The sequence below is a fragment of the Protopterus annectens genome, chromosome 3.part0 (genome assembly GCF_019279795.1).
Source record: "Protopterus annectens isolate FY-2018-M chromosome 3.part0, PAN1.0, whole genome shotgun sequence".
NCBI lineage: Eukaryota > Metazoa > Chordata > Ceratodontiformes > Protopteridae > Protopterus > Protopterus annectens.
The window spans coordinates 1,922,785,034-1,922,807,135 of record NC_056731.1 but is presented as its reverse complement, the minus strand read 5'-3'; the positions used below and the strand labels follow the sequence as shown (position 1 = coordinate 1,922,807,135).

The following is a 22,102-nucleotide window of genomic DNA, read 5'->3' as shown; positions in this document are numbered from 1 at the left end:
ACTGCAGACAGTCTCACTCACTTACAAACTACAACACAAAACTCATTCAAGTCTGTCAAAATATGGTTAACTAACAGCCAACTTGTACTTAATCCTAATAAAACAAAACTCATCTTGTTCCTCCCAAAATTAATAACACAGTTATTAAGGTTGAAACTCACACAAAGCTCCATTGTGCCATTTTTGATGACCAACTAAAATTTGGTCTGCACATCCAAAGTTGTATAAAAAAACACACCAAAAACTTGGCTTATTATATAGGAATAAAAATTCCTAACTAAAATATCTAGACTTTCTCTTGCCCGTAGCTACCTCCTCCCCAGTCTACTGTATGCATCTCCCATCTTAACTAACCTGCAAACATCACTTATAAACAAGCTTGGACTCACTCATAACAAAATTGCCAGGTTCGCTGCCAATCAACCCACTAACTCACATCACTGCCTCTCTCTCCTGGACTTGCACTGGCTGGAACTCCCCCAACAACTGCTGCTTATCCAATTGCTCTTTACTCACTCCATTCTTAATAAACCCACTTCCTGCCCCTCTCTCTTGCCTCCTCACTTGTTATACTCCCAAATACACTCTTAAAAGCTCAGAACAACTTCTTCTGGAAGTCTATAAGCCCAGTAAAACTATTGGCCAACTTCCGTACAGCTAGGATTTCCAACTTTTCACAATTAAAATCCAGGACGCCTCTTTTCCTGCCCCTTGCCCCCGTGACTCATCCACTCCTCTCCCTCCCCTCCCTTCTTCCCTTCCCTTCCCCTCGTCTCCTCTTCTCTTTCCCTTCCAGGCTCTCCCTGGTGGTCCGGGAGCACTGAACCCCTGCAAACATTTTTTTAAACAACAGATGCGCGTAGGTGAGTTTTAGTGCATTTGGAGCCCCAAAAAAAAAAAAACAACACTTGAATGCAAGAATTTTTAGCTCAAAGTTTAACTGTTATTTTCAAGTAGCCAGTCCACACAGACAGTTAGGCTAACTGCTAAATTGCTAATAGTCAATTGATGTTGGAAAACAGCAAAAAAACAATAAAGCAATAACATTGAGGTGTAAGCAAAAGATATAGTCAGTACAATACAAATGTTATTCAATGTCAGTTGAACGAACTTATTACTCTGATTGAAGATGAACGTCTACCTCACGTGAATCCAGAGCAGGCTGACCCTGAGCTGTTAAAGTACTCATGGAAGAAGCAGACTGCTCAGGCTGAGCAATCCTTTTCCATTTGTACTTTTCACCGCCAGCTGCTGATGAAATCAGTTTGTCATCTTTCAAAACAAACTGATAGAAATTAATGCAGCTCATGTTGTAGTTAAGGAAAACTTGCAGTTCTGCTTTGATTAGTGCTAGAGTGGCCCTGTTTCATTCTGCACGCCTCTCAGGGAAACCATTGCTGCCTGGTAATGACAATGTGGCTGATACAATCTTAAACATGTTCGTTGGAAAAGCTGCACTATCACGGGCACCTGCAAAAAATTCCTGCCATTTATTGCATGCAGTAGCAGTTAAATTAGCAACAATATTGGATAAAGTATGCCTTGTTGCACAAAACTCATCATAAAGCACGTCTAAATTGATGTCCTTTGTTGTCAAGCCCATGACAGTGCTTGCATTTCAAAAGGACTTGAATGCTACTTATTTAAAGATATTTGATGCATCACACACGCAATGCTGCCATCTGAGAAATTAAATAATCTGTTCAGGTATGCTAAAGACCTTTCTAGAGCTGCCAAAAAATGTTGCTGCAGACGCAGTGTATGAGGTACCATGTCCTCATTCTCAAGTATAGTTTGTGCTTTGTGTCCAAAAAATGTATCAGTTATGCATGACTCAATTTTAGTTTTCAGTTGCTGCATTACAGGCAAGAGCTCAAGCAATGTAAAATCTTCCCTCTCCACTTTCTGGACCGACACCTCAAACACATTGCAAATGTTCCGGACAAAACGTAAGTATGCTTTTTTAATGTTTGTCTCTACTGCTTCACAGTCATGCATATTATTTTCTATTCCCAGATGCATAAAAACTCTCTTTGGGCAGTCTTCACCAAGAGATGCAAAGTTGGACACAATGGCAGGCCATGAATCCAGTAATCTGTTAATAGCTGGACCCAGAGACAACCATCTCATTGGTTCATGCCTCAACAACTCATGATATTCTAAGTATACAAAGATAAAAAAATATTTGCAACTGGGCTCTACTATTAGCAGATACACTGAAATGACTGTAAATGCTGGTAATCATTGTTTCTACATCACAATCAAGTTCATCACTTAGTTTTTTCAAGGCATTGTGTATCACACGAGCATTGCAGTTTGTCTTCAGAATATTACTATTTCTTTTCAACAGCTCAGTAAACACAGACTGCTTTGCACCATAGTTCACACTTGCATTATCAGCTGAATAAGAAGACATGCATGCAATATCAAGGCCATTATCTGAAAGAACTTTTTAACTAGCATGTCTATGATAGAGGTAGAATGCTCCTCATTAAGCTCAACAAAGTGTAAAAGCTTTTTACTTAAAAAAGTTTCAACAGTAAAATATTGAATGCAGATAGAATGCATCTTGAGATTAGATGCATCAGTTGACACAGAATATTGAATAGAATTGTCACTAGTAATGTCTTTCATAATGGATTCTCCTGGCTTTGGGCCAAGGACATCAGTCACCAGTGCTTATGCTTTCGTGTGTCCACATGCTGCCTTTTTAGCAGTAGCTGAGTCTTGATATAACAAGTGGTCCAGTTTAGTGCCACAGTCAGCAGCGTTGTAGGAGATGTGGTGATGTACAGTGTGGTAAACATGCACGAGTTCTGCAACCTTTGCCTGTTTGTCATTTCCTGTTACTGTCATTGACTTCTTGAAAAAAATGTCAGTGGCAGCAGTGTTTGCAGCAATCTGAGCTTTCTGATGACTTTTCGAATGGCTACGATTTACTGTCACCTTTGCCACCATAAGCAACCAAAACCTCCTTCTTACACAATGTGCATTGAGCTGTGAAGACATTGCCGTGAACTTTTTCACACCAGGAAAATTCTGTCTGCCATTCTTGACGATACCGTGACAATCTCTTTGCTTTATTTTTAGTGTTTGGCAAATCATTACATTCTCCGTCAGTTTCTGTGCTACGCACGCTACCTTCAGTTGCATAATAACTTGTATCCATTTCCAGTGAACCCCCAAGTAGATCAGCTAACAATATCAGATTGTGTGACTGCTATGCAAAAACATTGCTTCACACTACAACATCAGTGTTTAGTAAGGGTGAAGCAAACATTCGACAAAGGGGAAGTTGGGAAAGTCCCACACTTCACGCAAACTCTTCGGTAAGACCCTATAGCTTCAGGCTCTTACTCGTGCGGTTCTACTTTCTAGCCAATGAGCTTTCCAAGGGCTGTTTTTCTCCAACTACTCTCAGCTTATTTGTGGCATCAATGGAATGCCTGCTCAGCCAGACACAACATGACAGTGTCACCCTGTTATAATGTGTATAACACAAGCTCGCATTTGTGTGCCTGAGAGAACATTCAGGTTTTTACAAAGCAGTCTGGTCCAGATCTTATTTTCAGCGCACAATTAACTCAGCTTCTGCTATCCCCATTGCAAATCCTGATTTCCTATATGCATTGATAATGCGCCCTTTTAGAGTACATCTGGACTAACGGTACATTTTTCAATCAGCCTCGTTACAACAGTTCACACACAGTCACCTGATGACCCAATATATTCTAATAAAACATCTAATTTTGAAAGATAATGATGTAATACACACACACACACACACACAAGCATAATACTGTGGACACGTTTTGAAAAAAACAAACAAAAAAAAACAGTAAAACTGTGCACTAAACCGAATCACCTAGTAGATTTCCCTGATTTGGAGGCAAAGAATAAAGTTCACTCAAGGTAGCTCTGTACCCCTCGCTATAGCGATTATGAAGGCAATTTTTTCTAACTTAAAAATCTGTGATGCAGACAGTTGGTTAGCAGTAAGAACTTAGCCTTGACAACTTAAAGTGCTATACATGTTTGAATACAAATTGTAGTCATATGAAAACAAGTAACTTTAGTACAGAAGGTGCAGGTGCAGTCAAAATATAAATCATTGTTAACCAAGTTTGTATATTTAATAAATAACCAAACGTGTAAATAAATGCATAATAATGAAATAATCGCTTGCTGACTGTTTCAGTGCTGTCAGAATGACCATTCCTGCAAGTGAACTTGCAGATGTTTCTTCTAGGCTGAGCATTTTCTGTCTGCAAAAATAATAAACAATAAATTGAAAAAAAAGAAACTATGTAAAAGTAATGGAGTCAAATGCAAATCAAGTTTCCTGTGATACACTGTACAATGAATTGCTAGTGCGAGAAGTTTATTTTTTTCCACACCCACACTGTTCAAGTTAAAAATAAAGACTAGTGTTTTCTGCTGTGCACATATGTTTAGCAGCCTGGGTGAGGACCTGAGGTTAATGTCTGGCACACTTCCGTCTTTAGGACATGCAGTACAAACAGAAGAAAACAAATGAACTAGTTTTGACACCAGCACGTTAAAGGAGACACTTGCTTAATATGCTGTGTCTTCAACCCACAAATCCCCTACCCAGCTACCCTTGACCTACTTCTCCAGAAAGCTATGTGAACCTTATATGCTTTATGTCACATGCACATATATGTATGACTGTATAGGCAGAGCAATGCGTTTATACATTACTACCTTACCTTTCTGCAAACTGAGTGCTCAGTTTCTGTGGTGGACTTCCCATGACTGAGAGTTACAACCAGGAAAAGTTACTTTGCACAGGAGCCCCAAGCATCATCACACCGCAGAAATATTCTGCTAAATAAACAGGTTCCGGATCCAGACGGTCACAGTGCAGATGCGCTACTACATCTCAGATTATTATGGCTGGACTGGCTGCCTTTAGTCTTTTGTTGATTTTACATTTTTCTCAAGTAAACAGCATTATAAGTGGATAATATAATGTGTCAATTATTGCACTGTTATTCATTCCATTGGAACAAGTTAGCAATGCTGCTGACAGGTTGTTGTGCTGGTGAGTAAGAACACCGGCCAGCAGGCTGGGTTCCTTCATGACAGGCTCAATTATAATTTTGTAAAGGTACAGAGTGCATACGTGATGAAGAGGCCTGTAGGGCTGTCAGCAAATTGCTGTGGGCATTGAGATCTAAGGATCTGGGTGAGATGGTGTGGGCAGGCACGCACAGTTCTGATATTGATACCACTTGACTTACCACACATTACTTAAATAGTGATTATGAGAAAATTTAGTAAGTTATAGTAACGTGTGCTAAGCTGTGCCAAAAACAGGACATATGGCGTCCTGGGAAGGTCCTTCCCAGGACACAGGACACAGATGACCAAATCCAGAACATCCTTGGAAAAACATGACGGTTGGCAATCCTACGGACAGCTACTCAATTGCCCATGCCTGGAACAAACTTCCACTTAGCATCAGAACCTTAACTAATAGTGACATTTTCAAAAAAACAGTAAAAGAAAATCTGTTTAATTCCTTGATTTTGCCCCTGCTAGAGCACCACATAACGCACCTGTCCTCCCTTACTACTCCATTTTACACTAGTATATAACTAACTTCTCTAAACTCCCCCCCTCTGTACCTAACCTCTTTCACCTGTATGTTATCTTTCTAGCTCTGCCCCTCTCATGACTCTCCCTTATGTCCTACTGTCCTATTATTTCCTCACCTTCCCTCTCTTAACCTTAATGGTCAGTCTCTCTATATTGCTGGAATTCACATATGTTTCTGCTTTTTACCCCTAACTAATTATATATTTATCTAATGTACAGCTTAATTTTTATCTCACGTATATTCTAAATGTGTTTATTGTTCTTGTGGTTTATTATAGACTGCATAATGTTTGTAAAAACAATATTTTACTGTATGTCAACATGTCTGTTATGGAGCTTTTCTTCCCATGCCTCCACTGAAAATAGGCTTTAGCCCAGTCAGACTAACCCATTCAACAAATGTCAAAATAAAATAAAATAAAGTACCTTTGAAGTTTCTTGGTCTCTACCAGGTGCTTCACAATGTTAAAACAGACATGTACATTGTACTGTAATACTGGTCTTACAATACAGTTACCCGCGGTGGTGGTGCTGCGGTAGGGTTGTCGCCTCATAGTAAGATGCTATCTGGTTCGATTCTCAGCTAAAGCGTCTTCTGCGTGGAGACATGCGTGAATGGGCGTACCTTCGTTGAAGGTTGTGCATCAGGCCTGGCAAGCCGGTATGTAAAAATCAACTGCCAATCATTAGCGGACTGGAGTTCTGCTGTTGTGGCCCGTAACCGGGAAAAGCCGAAAGGTACACACACACTGGTCTTACAATACAGTTGAACATGGAAAGCATCATTCTGCCTACATTCTTTGTTTATTGGAGTATATGTTATGTATTTATGTACTGAGATATGTATTTGTTTATTTAACAACTAGGTAAGTAGACTGGTCCCATGAACCCTTTGTAGTCATACCTGAGGCACAAGACTTATAAATAGACTAATATAATGCACAATTATGCTCAGAAAAACATAACAGACTACTAATACAATACTGACAATTGATCAGTATGGGAAATTTAATCTAATACCTTTCAGGAACAAGGCACAGACCATATGGTCAACAGTGCAGCTGACATAAAGCTCCACAATACTTGCCAACAACACAAACAAGCCTCCCTGTAACCCCCCCACCCCCCTGCTAATTACTTATGCCAACTCCAAGAATGCAATATACTGGAGAAAAGGGCAAATTCCACAGTCCACACTGTACTGTGATCTCAATCAGAATGATTTGACAAACTAAATTTTTGACAATGTGGGTTTCGACAATTTTTTAATTTGAAAAAGTGACATAGACCCAGTATTCTTCCATAAGGTACAGCACAAAGAAAAAATATGTCTCTTAATTAATAACACAGGAAATAGAAGCATAAGAAAACATTCAGTGTATCATAGCATATTCTGCTACACAGGCAGAGATGCTGACTCTCCACAATTAAATATTATGGCAACCAATTCTACTTCCTCTCCTGAGCACTTTGTCAAAGTAACTGTTAGGGCTCCACTACAGGAAAAGCCAGAGGTTTTATTTATCAGTTGTACTCATCTACAATTTATTAATAAGGATGTAATTGTGTGTGTGTGTGTGTGTGTGTGTGTGTGTGTGTGTGTGTGTGTGTGTGTGTGTGTGCACGTGCGTGGGTGTGTGTGCATGTGTGCGTGTAGGTGCACGCGTGTGTGTGTGCTTGTGTGCGTGTGTGTGTGTGTATGTGTATGTGCACGTGCGTGCATGTGTGTGCGTGTAGGTGCACTCGTGTGTGTGTGTGCTTGTGTGTGTGCGTGTGTGTGTGTGCACGCACGTGTGTGTGTGTGTGTGTGTGTGTGTGTGTGTCTAAGAAAGCTGTAAATATAGTCTTTTTGTTGGTCAAAGGACTTGCAATCATGTTTAATGTGTGTAAGTGCTTGTATAAATTTGATGCATTCTTATACAGCTCTTGGCTCATTCTCACAATGCCCAGCAGCTCAGCAATGCTTGGCATCCTTGTCTGTCCCTCTGAAGTGATTTCCTTGTGTGTGTGTGTGTGTGTGTGTGTGTGTGTGTGTGTGTGTGTGTGTGTGTGTATACGTGTGCACACATGTGTTCGTGTGTGTGTGTGTGTGTGTGTGTGTGTGTGTGTGTGTGTGTGTGTGTCTAAGAAAGCTATAAGTGCTGTTGTTTTATTGGCCAGAGGCCATATAAGCCAGTTTCCTGTGTTTTAAGTGCCTGTATAAATTTAGCACATTTGCACAGTTCTTGACTCATTTCCACAGAGCTGAGCAATGCATGGCATCCTTGTCTGTGCATTTGAAATGATTTCCTTGCATCAGGATCCACCCAGGCAAGAACTAAGAACTTGTATTTAAAAAGCTATTTAAGTGACTGACTGCTTATTTATTGATTTATTTGTGCATTTATTTACATTTAAGGCTGAAATTACTGCATTTGCTCAGACTGTCTTACCATTGTCTGATTGACTTGAAGTTGCCTTGTCTATCTAGTTTGTTAAAGTTGTTTTGTGGTAGCATGCGCTCTCAAACAATCTTTTTTGTGTTTTTACATTAAGAGGACTGGGATATTTCATCTAGTGGCAGCTGGTGGTGGCCTGGTCTATCTCAGCACAGAAACACATAAGAAATTTGTAAATGTAGTCATTTTTATAGGCTAGAGAGACTAAAGGCCAGTTTCCTGTGCTTTAAGTGCCTGTATAAATTCGGCCTGTTTGCATGCCGCTGCTCATCTTGTAGCAGCAGTTAGTATGCCCTGTATAGATGCAGACACATAGAAACCGAATTATCACTGTAAAACTTCCTCTGAAACTGTACCAGTGAGTCAGTGAGTGTTGAGCAAATACTTTGTGAGTTTGTAACACCAAGCAGCTAGTTTGTGTGTTGAAGAACACTGCCCCTTGAATTCAATACTATATAGCCTAGTCTAGCCTCTTACCCCCCAAAGCATCCTTAGTCAGCCCACTATTAACCCCTCATGTACCACACCCTTGTAGCTCACCCAGTAAAGGATCTGAAATTATGGGTATGCATTTATCCCATTTTTGTCCACTCAGCTTGATGCATGTGGGTATCCTGAAACAATGTAACAGTCGTCTGTTGTTCACTAGCAAACATTTAATCCTCACTGAAACAAACACCGTTGTGAGAGATGTATCCTGAAACAATGTAACAGTCGTCTGTTGTTCACTAGCAAACATTTAATCCTCAAAGAAACAACACCGTTGTGAGAGATGTATATACTCATGTTTCCTGAGCAAAACTCTTTCATACAAGCTCTCAAAATAACAAACTGGTTGTCAGAAACACACATGCTGCACATAACACACCCAGTATGTACCCCATACATGGACTTACTTATGGTGATGCACTTAAATACAATCTTCCCAAACTTAAATACCTCCCAGACATTCCACTTGCAAAAATTATCTTCAGCAAACTCGAAATCAGACAACAGTAACATCCCCTGACACTGCACATAAGGCCACACAGCTCAACTACTAAGCTCATAAGACAACCAATACACTACCCAGGAGTCTAGGCACAGGCGACTCCATTGTGTGACATACCGATACCACAATCACCAGGCTGAACAAGGAGAAAATCATGGTCAGGTGCCTATAAGGTGCCAAGATCCAACAAATTACACATGGACTCAGGTCATTGCCCCACAACTACCAGTATGATTCAGTCATAATCCATATAAGTGTAAATGACCTGAGACGTACCTCCCTGGATTATATGAAGAGAGACATTATAGAGCTCTCAAACTGTATGTCAAAGGCTGGTATGTGCCTAGCACTGAGCAGGATTCTACCTTCACTAAGGATGATGCCACAATATGAACAGAAGATGACTGACTTTAATAACTGGCTTAGTTTCTGGTGTCATTCTAGGGAGATACAATATCCGTCAGCATGGGAGGACATGGTGGTGTCATTCTAGGGAGATACAATATCTGTCAGCATGGGAGGACATGGTGGTGTCATTCTAGGGAGATACAATATCCGTCAGCATGGGAGGACATGGTGGTGTCATTCTAGGGAGATACAATATCCGTCAGCATGGGAGGACATGGTGGTGTCATTCTAGGGAGATACAATATCCGTCAGCATGGGAGGACATGGTGGTGTCATTCTAGGGAGATACAATATCCGTCAGCGTGGGAGGACATGGTGGTGTCATTCTAGGGAGATACAATATCCGTCAGCATGGGAGGACATGGTGGTGTCATTCTAGGGAGATACAATATCTGTCAGCATGGGAGGACATGGTGGTGTCATTCTAGGGAGATACAATATCCGTCAGCGTGGGAGGACATGGTGGTGTCATTCTAGGGAGATACAATATCCGTCAGCGTGGGAGGACATGGTGGTGTCATTCTAGGGAGATACAATATCCGTCAGCGTGGGAGGACATGGTGGTGTCATTCTAGGGAGATACAATATCTGTCAGCGTGGGAGGACATGGTGGTGTCATTCTAGGGAGATACAATATCCGTCAGCATGGGAGGACATGGTGGTGTCATTCTAGGGAGATACAATATCTGTCAGCGTGGGTGGACATGGTGGTGTCATTCTAGGGAGATACAATATCCGTCAGCATGGGAGGACATGGTGGTGTCATTCTAGGGAGATACAATATCCGTCAGCGTGGGAGGACATGGTGGTGTCATTCTAGGGAGATACAATATCCGTCAGCGTGGGAGGACATGGTTAACAAATGATGTTGCTTTGCCAAGAGTAGTCTGCACCTGTCCCCTCTAGGATTTCAGATATTGGTTAAAACATTGTCCTTCCCCATAGAGCCTTTTTTACGCAATGCCAAACTGACAAATCTTCCAGCATAGCAAAATCTACCCAAGGAAAGCTAAAGGTGTTACTGCTCAATGCCACGAGTCTAAACAAGAAGCTTCACTCCCTCCGGGCTCTCTGTACCTTTGAGACTGCAGACATAACATGTCCTATGCAGACTCCTCATCTATGTGAAGCAGAGTTCCTCCCTAACTTATCTCAAATGTATCGTGGACAATCGGATGGTGAACAGCCAATTCATCCCAAGTTTGACACTTATGTCTGTAATGGACACTGGCAGTCTGTAAATGGTTCATCTCCCAGGCTCCTGCTTGTAAGTGTTTCATCTTCCAAGCCCCTGCCTACACTTATCAGGGATATCAGAACTTGTCAGAGATTTGCAATGCATGGCTTGGCTTAAAAGGCCCTTGTGGTCATTAGCCTAGTACATACCTATGAACCTATGAACATTTGTACAGTTATCAAGATATGGTTTAAAGCTGCAGAGAATACCCTGGCAGTGCAAGGCTTTAGTGTCTTCCATACATTTAGAAGAGCAACTGCACAGGTAGAGACTAAAAGCGAGGTGTCTTGATCTACATCAGTAACAAATGTACCTTTAGGTTGGTTAAAAGGGATGACATGCTGGAGATCCTCCACATTTAGGTTATGTGGACAAAGCCCCATACCATATTCCAGCAAGCTACAGGTCACTCTCTATGTCCCATGAAACCCATAGCTTATACTTAGACCTATTGGAGTAATTCATCATTCAACTAAATACCATACTCATGGGGGACTTTAATTATCACTGTATAAACTGGGAATCTTACATGACCCCACATTTGAAGGTGTAGAGATTTCTAGACTTTGTAAACACAAAAACCCTGGACCAGATAGTACATACGCTTACCGGAGGTACAAACTCTTTCGACCTGGTACTCATAAACATGGGAGAATGCTAACCCCCCCACCAGTGTCATGTTCTCTCTGGTAAGTGTAGAACACAAAGCAGTCTCCTTCAAAATAAAAATCAATTCTGTAAACCCTGTTACAGTTAGGAACTACTCCAAGGCAAGCTTGCTTTTGTTAAGCGATAACCTCTCAACATTTCAAGCCTTTCCAAACCCTGACAACACAGCAGCTGTTTTGGAATTATTCACAGAAGCTTTCTACAACCATGTCAATAACTCCAAGTGCCTACTAGAAATAAACCCAAAATTAGCTTAAAAACAAAACACCCTGGTGGAACCCAAAATTAAACAGGTTGTACAACAACAAAAGAAAAAAGGTCATAGCTAAAATTAGGACAACTAAGAGGACTGATTAAGTCCAACAAAGCAAATTTTGAGGTAAAGATAGCTTCCTAGGCCAAGGGCAACCATAAGGCCTTCTTCAGCATGTCTGAAACCTTGAAGGCAGCACACAACATTGTGCCAAACTGCTGGTAAATGGAATGGAGCCATGTTCACAGGACCAGGAGATACAGAGAATCTTCTGGCTGACAATTTATCTCCAACTTTACCTGCTTCTCACTCCCCAGCCAATCTGTCAGGAAATACTGTCTAACATAACCCCTCGAACTATCAGTAGGGAGGAGGTCTTAAAGGCACTAAGGCCAAGAATACAGCTTCGATGAGCCCCAGTAATAAACCAGGATGCCTCCTAAATAGCCTGAAATATGACCTAGCAGGGCCACTGGAATCACTATTCAACCAAAGCCTTCACCTAGGCTTCACGCCACACAAATAGAGGACTGTAACAGTCTTCTATCTACACAAGGGCAAGCCATCAACAGATCCCAGAAACTACAGACTTATTAGTCTGACTAGTTTCATATTCAACGCCATGGAAAGAATTATCATGGAAATGATTAACAATGACATAGGAAATCTTCAGACATTGGACCCAACCCATTCTGGCTTCATCAGAGGCAGGTCATGCATACTGAACCTGGTGGACCTCTTTGAGAAGGTCACCAAGGCAGTGGATGAAGGCAAAATACTACCTACCTTGATCTAGTTAAGTCATTTGATACAATACCCTACTTAGGCATTGTAAACAAAGTCATGGAATTAGCATAAACCCGTATTTAACTTGCTGGATAGCAATCTGGCTGACAGATAGGACCCAGGAGGTTAGGACTAGAGAGACCACCTCCACAATGAGGCTTCTCACCAGTGGAATCCCCAGGGCTGTGTGCTGGGTCCACTCCTTTTCAGTATCTGTTTCTTGGAAGTCAAGGCCAATGTCAAGTGCCTTTGTCTTGCCAAGTTTGTAGATGATTGCAAGCTGGGATCAATCATAGACCCCCCACCACCAAGATACTAACATTTTACAGAAAGGGCTGACAGAGCCAAATGACTGGTGTTAAAGTCATGGCTTAAAACTCACTGCCAAGAATTGCATAATAGAACCTTCTGAGAAGTCATCAACTTTGACAAACTACCTCATCAATAAAACAACCCTAAAAGTGAACACAGTCATCAGAGATTTAGGGACTCATGTAGATAGTAGTCTGGCTTTGGACAAACATGTGTCTAAGGTAGTAAGAAAATCATTCTATGCCACTTAACGTATAAGTAAGGGCATAGTATCTAGTTCCAGATAACTTATCATGCCACTATACACAGTTGTCATTAGAGCCATCACTGAGTATAACACTCTCTTTGGTATGTACCTGACCAGGCACATGCAACAGATTGAATGTCCACAGAGGTTCCTCACAAAAAGAATATAGGGTGTAGACACAATGCCTTATGCAGATCTCCTCAAAGCCCTATCCCTATACTTTGTTTCCTACAGACTGCTGAGGAGTGATTTATGCCTGGCATATGTTGGCGAGACAGCTATGTTTCTTAGAAAAAAATCCATTTCCTAAAACAGGCTTCTCATCCATATGTCGCAGAGTCCTTTCCTAACTCTGTTCAAGGGTAGTCTGGATTACTGGATGGAAAACCAGAAATTCACCCTTGGTCTGACAGTTATGTCTTGGATGGATAGAGGCAGAAGTTAAATCATGCCCTAAGTAACATACACCCCCTTAAAACCACCTCTAAGGCAAAATAGCCCAAGTGATACATTTGGGTTCAGAGGCCAGGCTTATAAAGGCCCAGTGGTCATGTGTGTGTGTGTGTGTGTGTGTGTGTGTGTGTGTGTGTGTGTGTGTGTGTGTGTGTGTGTGTGTGTGCGTGTGTGTGTGTGTGTGTGAGTGAGTGTTTCTTGGTCTGGGTGGTATGTGGTCAGTGCGTAAACCCTGGGTGTCTTCAACAGTTAAAGATATATGGATTTGAAAAGCAGTCTGAATGCATTGTTTAAATGATTGATGTTTTCTAATAAAAGATTATAATAAAACTAATAATCTGCTTTTCATTTTTTTTAATTTCTCCAAATCTTTTGGGTTTCTAATACCATGACAGAAATGGACTCCGTTCCTAAGTCAAAGTATAATTAATTCATTAAATTAGTATTGTTTCAGTCTTTGATGGTAGCCAGAAGTGCTCTTTGCAGCACCCGCAATGTGCCCAGTAATGACTCCTTCTGCAATTCATGTATTGATAACATATCTAAATATGATGTTTTAGAAAATGCATTGCTCCTACTACCACTGGAACTGTCTGGGTATCTTTCTTCCACATTGCTCTTGTTTCTGCCTGAATATCCTGATATTTTATGACTTTGCATCTCTCTGTATGCAAGACACTGTAGTCACTGGGTGTAGTGATTTCAATGATCAATGTTATTTTTGTCTTCTTTTCATGGACCACTGTATATGGTTTTCTCACATCTATCTTTTGAACTGTTGGTAATGGATAACCCCATGTGATGTAGACTTCATCATTTTCTATAATGCGAATGAGAATCGAACTGGACAGCATCTTACTGTGAGGCGACAACGCTACCGCAGCACCACCACCGACATTTTCAAAAAACAGTAAAAGAAAATCTATTTAATTCCTTGATTTTTGCCCCTGCTAGAGCCCCACATAACTCATCTGTCCTCCCTTACTACTCCATCTTACACTAGTATATAACTAACTTCTCTTACCTCCCCCCCCGTACCTAATCTCTTTCACCTGTATATTATCTTTCTAGCTTTGCCCCTTTCATGACTCTCCCTTTTGTCCTACTATCCTATTATTTCCTCACTTTCCCTCTCTTAACCTTAATGGTCAGTCTCTCTATATTTCTGGAATTCACATATGTTTCTGCTTTCTACCCCTAACTAATTATATATTTATCTAATGTACAGCTTAATTTTTATCTCACGTATATTCTAAATGTTTATTACCGCGGTGGTATATTTCTGGAATTCACATATGTTTCTGCTTTTTACCCCTAACTAATTATATATTTATATTAATGTACAGCTTAATGTTTATCTCACGTATATTCTAAATGTTTATTACTGCGGTGGTGGTGCTGCGGTAGCGTTGTCGCCTCACAGTAAGACGCTGTCCGGTTCGATTCTCAGTTAGAGCGTTTTCTGTGTGGAGACATGCGTGAATGGGTGTACCTTCGTTGAAGGTTGTGTGTCAGGGCTGGTAACTTGGCACGTAAAAATCAACTACCAATCATTAGCGGACTGGAGTTCTGCTGTGGCGACCCCTAACCGGGAAAAGCCGAAAGACACAACACAACACAACAACATATTCTAAATGTTTATTGTTCTTGTGGTTTATTATAGACTGCATAATGTTTGTAAAAACAATATTTTACTGTATGTCAATGTCTGTTATGGAGCTTTTCTCCCAGGGCCTCCGCTGAAGATATGCTTTAGCCCAGTCAGACTAACCCATTCAACAAATGTCAGAATAAAATAAAGTACCTTTGAAGTTCCTTGGTCTCTACCAGGTGCTTCACAATGTTAAAACAGACATGTACATTGTACTGTAATACTGGTCTTAAAATACAATTGAACATGGAAAGCATAATTTTGCCTACATGGTGTGTTTACTGGAGCATACGTTATGTATTTATGTACTGAGATATGTATTTGTTTATTTAACAACTGGGTAAGTAGACTGGTCCCATGAACCCTTTGTAGTCATACCTGAGGCACAAGGCTTATAAATACACTAATATAATGCACAATTGTGCGCAGAAAAACATAACAGAGTACTAATACAATTCTGATAATCGATCGGTATGGGAAATTTAATCTAATACCTTTCAGCAACAAGGCACAGACCATATGGTCAACAGTGCAGCTGACATAAAGCTCCACAATACCTGCCAACAACACAAACAAGCCTCCCTGTACCGCCCACCCCCCTGCTAATTACTTATCCCAACTCCAAGAATGCAATATACTGGAGAAAAGGGCAAATTCCACAGTCCACACTGTACTGTGATCTCAATCAGAATGATTTGACAAACTAAATTGTTGACCATATGGGTTTCAACAATTTTTTCATTTGATAAAGTGACATATACCCAGTATTCTTCCACAAGGTACAGCACAAAGAAAAAAATATGTCGCTTAATTAGTAACACTTAGGAAATAGAAGCATAATAAAACATTCAGTGTATCATAGCATATTCTGCTGCACAGGCAGATGCTGACTCTCCACAATTAAATATTATGGCAACCAATTCTACTTCCTCTCCTGGGCTCTTTGTCAAAGTAACTGTTAGGGCTCCACTACAGGAAAAGCCAGTGGTTTTTTGTAAATCACTTGATGTGCCTGGAGCATCCTTCTTGTTTTCCTGTCTAATGCATCCATTATCTTTTGGGGCTAGTCAGTCACTACAAAACTGTAAGTTAGGACAGGAAGAACAAATTGGTTTATAGCTTGGATTTTGTTCTTAGATGTCACCGCTGTTTTCAGGCTTAATTTAAGTCTTCTAAAATATTCCTTACTAAGTTTTATTTACATTTGTTTATGTTTTATTATTGCTCTTTCATCAATTTGAAATATTTATATACTCTCTGTTGCTCAAGTTCTTATCACATTCCTGTCCCAAAACTGATGTTTTCTTTGTGCTGCAGCTTTCCTGCTTTAAAAGGTTGCTTTTGCACATTTATCACGACTAAATGACATTCTTATTATCACCTGAAAAAGTTTTGTCTACTTTCATTTGTGTTTTCAGTTCCTCATCTGATGAGCTATACAGTTTTAAATCATCAACAAAGAAAAGACGAGAAGTCTTCATACTTTGTTGCTTTCTGGGAGCCAAATTATAGCCATGACCTAATCTGTTAAGCAGACAGCTTAACGGGTTAAGGGAAATGCAAAAGAGCAACTGTGACAGAGAGTCACCCTGGAATATCCCCTTTGAATTTTTATCCCTGGAATAATAATTTGTACTTTATCATAGCTTAACTGCAAAGTGGTTTGCCACTGTTTCATGGTCACTGTGATGTAATTTATCAGTGTAGGGGGTATCTTATACATTTTTAAGCATTCTTTTATCCATGAATGCGGGATACTGTCAAATGCTTTTTTATAGTCAATCCATGTCATAATTAGATTCTTCCCCTTTTTGCAGTTCTCCACTATGACTTTATTTAACAACAAATGATCATTCATTCGATATGAACTTCTTTTATTGCCCTTTTGTTCTATTGCCATAATTTGGTTTTCTTCTAAATGACTGTAAACTCTTATCGACATCAATTCCAGTGTATAGTTTATATGACGTTGGAAGGTAAGTTATTGGTCTATAATTTTTAAGGTAGCTTGCAGGTTCACTCTTAAGTAGGAGCATTGTTTTTCCTATTTCCAGGTTGGTGTTGGTTTAGGGTGCCGACATAAATAGTTCTTACTCATGGCTAAATCTTCATGCAAAGATGTTAATAGTTTTAACCAGAAGTTAGGTACTGCATCTGGGTCTGGGGTTTTCCAATTAGAGGCTTTTCTTAACTTTGTTTCAATTTTTCTGGCTGTTACTTCATCCCATTTCATATCCTGTACCTTTAAACTTCTTACTCTTTCTTTTACTTCTATCCATTTAGCATCTTTGTTATGTTCCAAAGGATCTTCATAAATATTTCTCCAAAATGTATCTATTTCTTCTTTTTTGGTGATATTTCAATTCCTTTTATTTTTGTTTCCCAGTTCTCTATAAAGCTTCTTTGGGTCATCAATAAATTGCTTATTTTGTACTTTTCCTTCATATTTATCTGTGTATCTTCTAAAATGTTCTGCCTATGCTGATATTTTTAGTTTATTATTTGTGATAGTGCATGGTAACTCCTGATCCATTATAATACTGTGCATTGCTTTTACCACATCTATTTTTCTGAGAATGTCTGTTGATCTGTTCCCCCTTCTATACTCTTCTAACAGTGACACTTCTTGTCTTAATTGCTTTATAGTTTTCTCTATTCGATAGTTCCATGATGGTATTTAATGTCTCCCCTTCCTTTCCCTTACCACCCTGTGTTCTTATGGTAGAATGTTATCAGTTATTAATTTAGCTGCATAGTAATATATCCTGTTTACTTCTGTTATATCACATGGATCTCTATGGACAGTCCTAATTACTGTGTTCATTTGTTTTAGCAAACTTCTAAATTTTGGGGTTTTACTGACCTTCTGCACATTTTTTGTTCTCTATTTTCTGCAGGCATTCTATAGAAAGTTCTATAGCATCTTCCTATGGCACATTCTCTTCAATTTCATCCTGTGTCATCCGTTGCTCTTTCATATGGGAACTCACTAGCCTCAACATTGACTGCGTCAGAGTTGCCACAGTCCTTCCCTTGCTGTCCAGCTACAAGTGAACATTTATACTGGTTTCCTGTAGAAGGTCCCAAAGTATCTTCATATGGCAGCTGACCTGTTACTTCCCGTTCCACTGATTTCTTCTTAATTTGGATATTTATTTCTCTATCCTGCTGTGGTGCTTTCTGAGTTAGATTTTCTACACTGAATCCTTCACTTTGCAGGTACTCCATAACCTCAGTTTCTATTTCTTTAACTTCTCCATTAATAATCTTCTTTTCTACTTTTCCTCTTGGTCTTCTTATTTTTTTGTATTATAAAGTTTGCCGTGTCTGGATTCCTTTGCCTGTATTTCTCTTTAAATATCTTTGGTGCTGCTCTTTTTGTATTGGTTAGTTTTGCTTACTCCTTTGCATAGATATTACACCATATTAAATCTCTTTTTCTTTCCCATGTCCATATTTCTTCTTCACATGTCTCCTGATCTTCCTGTTTCTCCTTATTTTGGGGACTCACTCCATCATGCTGTGATGTAACCTGTGTTAGACCTTCTACACTAAATCCTTCACTTTGCAGGCATTCTATAACTTCAACTTCTATTTTTTAACTTCTACTTTACTAATCTTCTGCATTCCCTCTTTGTGTTTTTTTATTGCAAAATTGTCCATACCTGGATGCCTTTGCCTATATTTCTCTTCAAATATCTTTGGGGCTGCCTTTTTTGTATTGATTAATTTGGCTTTCAACTTTGTATAAATATTGCCCCATATCAAATTTTTCTTTCTTTCCCATGTCCATAGTTCTTTTTTATACTTTTCAAAAATCTGTAGGTTTTGTTATTTATATTTTTGCACTTCCTTAGATGTTTCTTTTTCCAAACAGATAAAACCTTCTGGTCTATATACTTTTTTCACAAATCTGATGTAATAATGAACACAATTTTTTATTTGAAGCTTCTGACAGTTTTTCTTGTGAAAGTATTTATTTCCTCTAATTTCTCTCTTAATCTTTTTGTATATCTTGTGTCTGGAAATTCTGGGCTTTTTGAATAATAGTAACAATACATAATGTCTTTCTTATCCTCAATAGTCTACTCTATTGTCTTTATGGCTCTTCTTTGGCCTATCAGTTTTTGTGATTTTTGTGGACTGCTACATCCTTCTACAACAGGAGGGCCATCGCCCCCCTGGGCCTGGCCCCATTGTAGGAATGTTTCCGTATCTTGAGGATTCTCCACTGTAATTATTTTCAGTCCTGGAACCAGTGCCCTACCAGGATTGGGCACTTTTTTATCCTAGGGCTTGTGCACCCAGCTATCTTTTTAAATTTTTGACCTACTTCTGTCCATGATATATGCTATATAAAATACAGTCTGGATATCAGTGTTGTCTTGATGAGATTTTGTGAAAAAACAGGGTCCACCTCATGAAGATACTCACCAAGACTTGAGGATGAATTAAATTTCAGCAATACTACTCTCCTTTGCTTTCTGACTTATCATCTGTCCATTCGGACCCCATTCTGAATCCATTGTTTAACCAATTGATGTTTTCTAATAAAGGATTATAAGAAAAAAAATAATCTGCTTTTCATCCATACAAGTTTCCTAATGTCTTAATAGGTTATGTGAGCCAAAGAACACTGAAAAGCATAGTAAGGGTGCAGAAAAGATATGTTATTTTTGTCCATTTATTGTCATGCAAAATAAATGCAATACCTTCTTGAGCAATTCTGGTAGCAGTTATATACCACACTCAGAGGATGTTATTAATTTTATATCACTAATATAAACTGATGAATGAATATTAAAATGGGGGCCTGGTATCAACTACATACCTAATGAAGAGCTAAAGAGATATATACTTTAATTTGCATTGTAATATACACATACATAGCGTGCATGTATATGTAATGTGAGTGTGTGTGTGTGTGTGTGTGTGTGTGTGTGTGTGTGTGTGTGTGTGTGTGTGTGTGTGTGTGTGTGTGTATGCATATGTTTGTATGTACACATATACAGAGTATTCATATACACATCCTGGATTAACTTTCTATCTTAATGTAACTATGAAAGAATCCAAACCTAATGTAATATGATCCATGTTGAGAAGAATGTAACCAAAATTAGTGCCTCTACAGCAACCAATAAAGTTCTGAATGAGATTCTTAAATAATCCCTTTTAGTGATGCTCATAAGACTAGGGTACTATAGTAGTCTGGTCACATTTTTTTCTTTTTATATAGATCCTAACTTATCCCCCCAAAATGGAACTTCTGCAGTTCTAACGGAGTTGCTTTGTTAAAAGTCTTCTTCTCCTTTCAGCTTTTCCCGGTTAGGGGTTGCCACAGCAGGTCACCTGTCCACTCATGATTGGCAGTGGAGTTTTACAGTGTCAAGTTGCCAGCCCGGCACCCAACCTTCCACAGAAGGCACACACATGCACACACTCACACCTAGGGCCAATTTAGAGTATCCAATCCACCTACAGCATGTCTTTGGGATGTGGGAGGAAACTGGAGCACCCAGAGGAAACCCACGTGACCACAGGGAGGACATGCAGACTCCACACAGAAGGCACCCCATCCAAGGATCGAACCAGAGAACCACTTGCTGTGAGGCGGCAACACTAACTGCTGCACTACCGTGGCCGCCCAGTTGCTTTGTTAAAAATATGCAACATAAATATAAAACAAGAAAAGGCAATAGACATAAATCCTGTATAGTAGACAGGTTATCACTGATTTACTGTAGATGTTTCTACTGTGTGGGTATAAGCTTTATATTTTCATATGTAACTTGTCCCTGAGTTACAGTGTTAATATAAATTATAATGTGTGACACAGTGGCCCAGTAAGTTGAATTTTTAACTCACAGCAAGATGTTCACTGGTTTGATTCTTATTTAGGATGCTTTGTGTGGGGAGGAGTCTGCACGTCTCCACTGTGTTAATGTAGGTTTTCCCTGGATACCCTGGTTTCATCCCACATCCCAAGAGATATGCACTAAGTGGATTAGTGAACCTAAATTGTCCCTTGGGATAAATGTCCCCAAGCAATGTGTGAGTGTGTGATATAGATGAAAGGCCTGGCACTTGACTAGAAATTCTGTGGAAGGCAGTGGCTGTTCAAAGGGAGTTGGATGCGACTCACAGGCACTGATGAAAGAAGCATAATGCCATGTAGAAGAAACATAATTTCAGCCACAAACACTTTGGGTTTCAGCTTTGTGTGTATCATACCTCTCAACCTCTTACAGCAAAAAATCTGGACAGAGCCATAAATAATGGGGGGGGGGGGCAAAAAGAGGGACAAATTTAATATATTGCTCTTACAAACTTAGAAACTTGACAGAATATCAGGCTTTCCTTTAGCATGAATTTTATGAAGGGTATGAAGTCTGAAACTCAAATGCCTGTCTTTATTTTCTGACTTCCATCCTCAAAGATTTGCTAATCATTTGCCAGAAAACCAAACATTTATGAGGAACAGAACAAAAATATGAGGTAGAAAGCTTGACATTCTTTGAAAATCTGGACAGTTGAGAGGTCTGGTGTGTGTGTGTGTGTGTGTGTGTGTGTGTGTGTGTGTGTGTGTGTGTGTGTGTGTGTGTGTGTGTGTGTGTGTGTGTGTGTTGTACAGCAGACTGCTTTCAGGGTTCAGCTGTCAACCCACTTTTCACACACTTAAGAGTACACATGCACACATGCATTTATTTTGGAGCTCATTTTAAATGGTAAAGGTATATATTGACATGTATTATAGCATGGAATTACATTTCATAGTTAGCCCTTTCCTGCTATTAATGTTAAATTGCAATGTTTTATCATGGTGTAAGGGATGAAATATTAGGAAACAAAAATAAATAAAATAAACTATTTGATTCAATACCATAGAAATGGGGGGGGTTAGAAAGGCCCTGGTGGCTATTGCCATTTGTCCACCCTGCATACACCCTGGAAGGAGGGAGAGCTATTATACCAAGTGTTTTGATTGCCAAATCAATTTCTGAAGAAGAAAAATATTATTTTACATAATCATAAAAC

The 22,102-nt window shown here is 39.6% G+C and overlaps 1 protein-coding gene across 1 annotated transcript in view; it reads left to right on the top strand.

The window, feature by feature from the left end:
* The window catches only part of LOC122797184 (cyclic nucleotide-binding domain-containing protein 2-like), a 605,654-nt gene that overhangs the window by 251,603 nt on the left and 331,949 nt on the right, over positions 1-22,102 (top strand). The window lies entirely within an intron of this gene.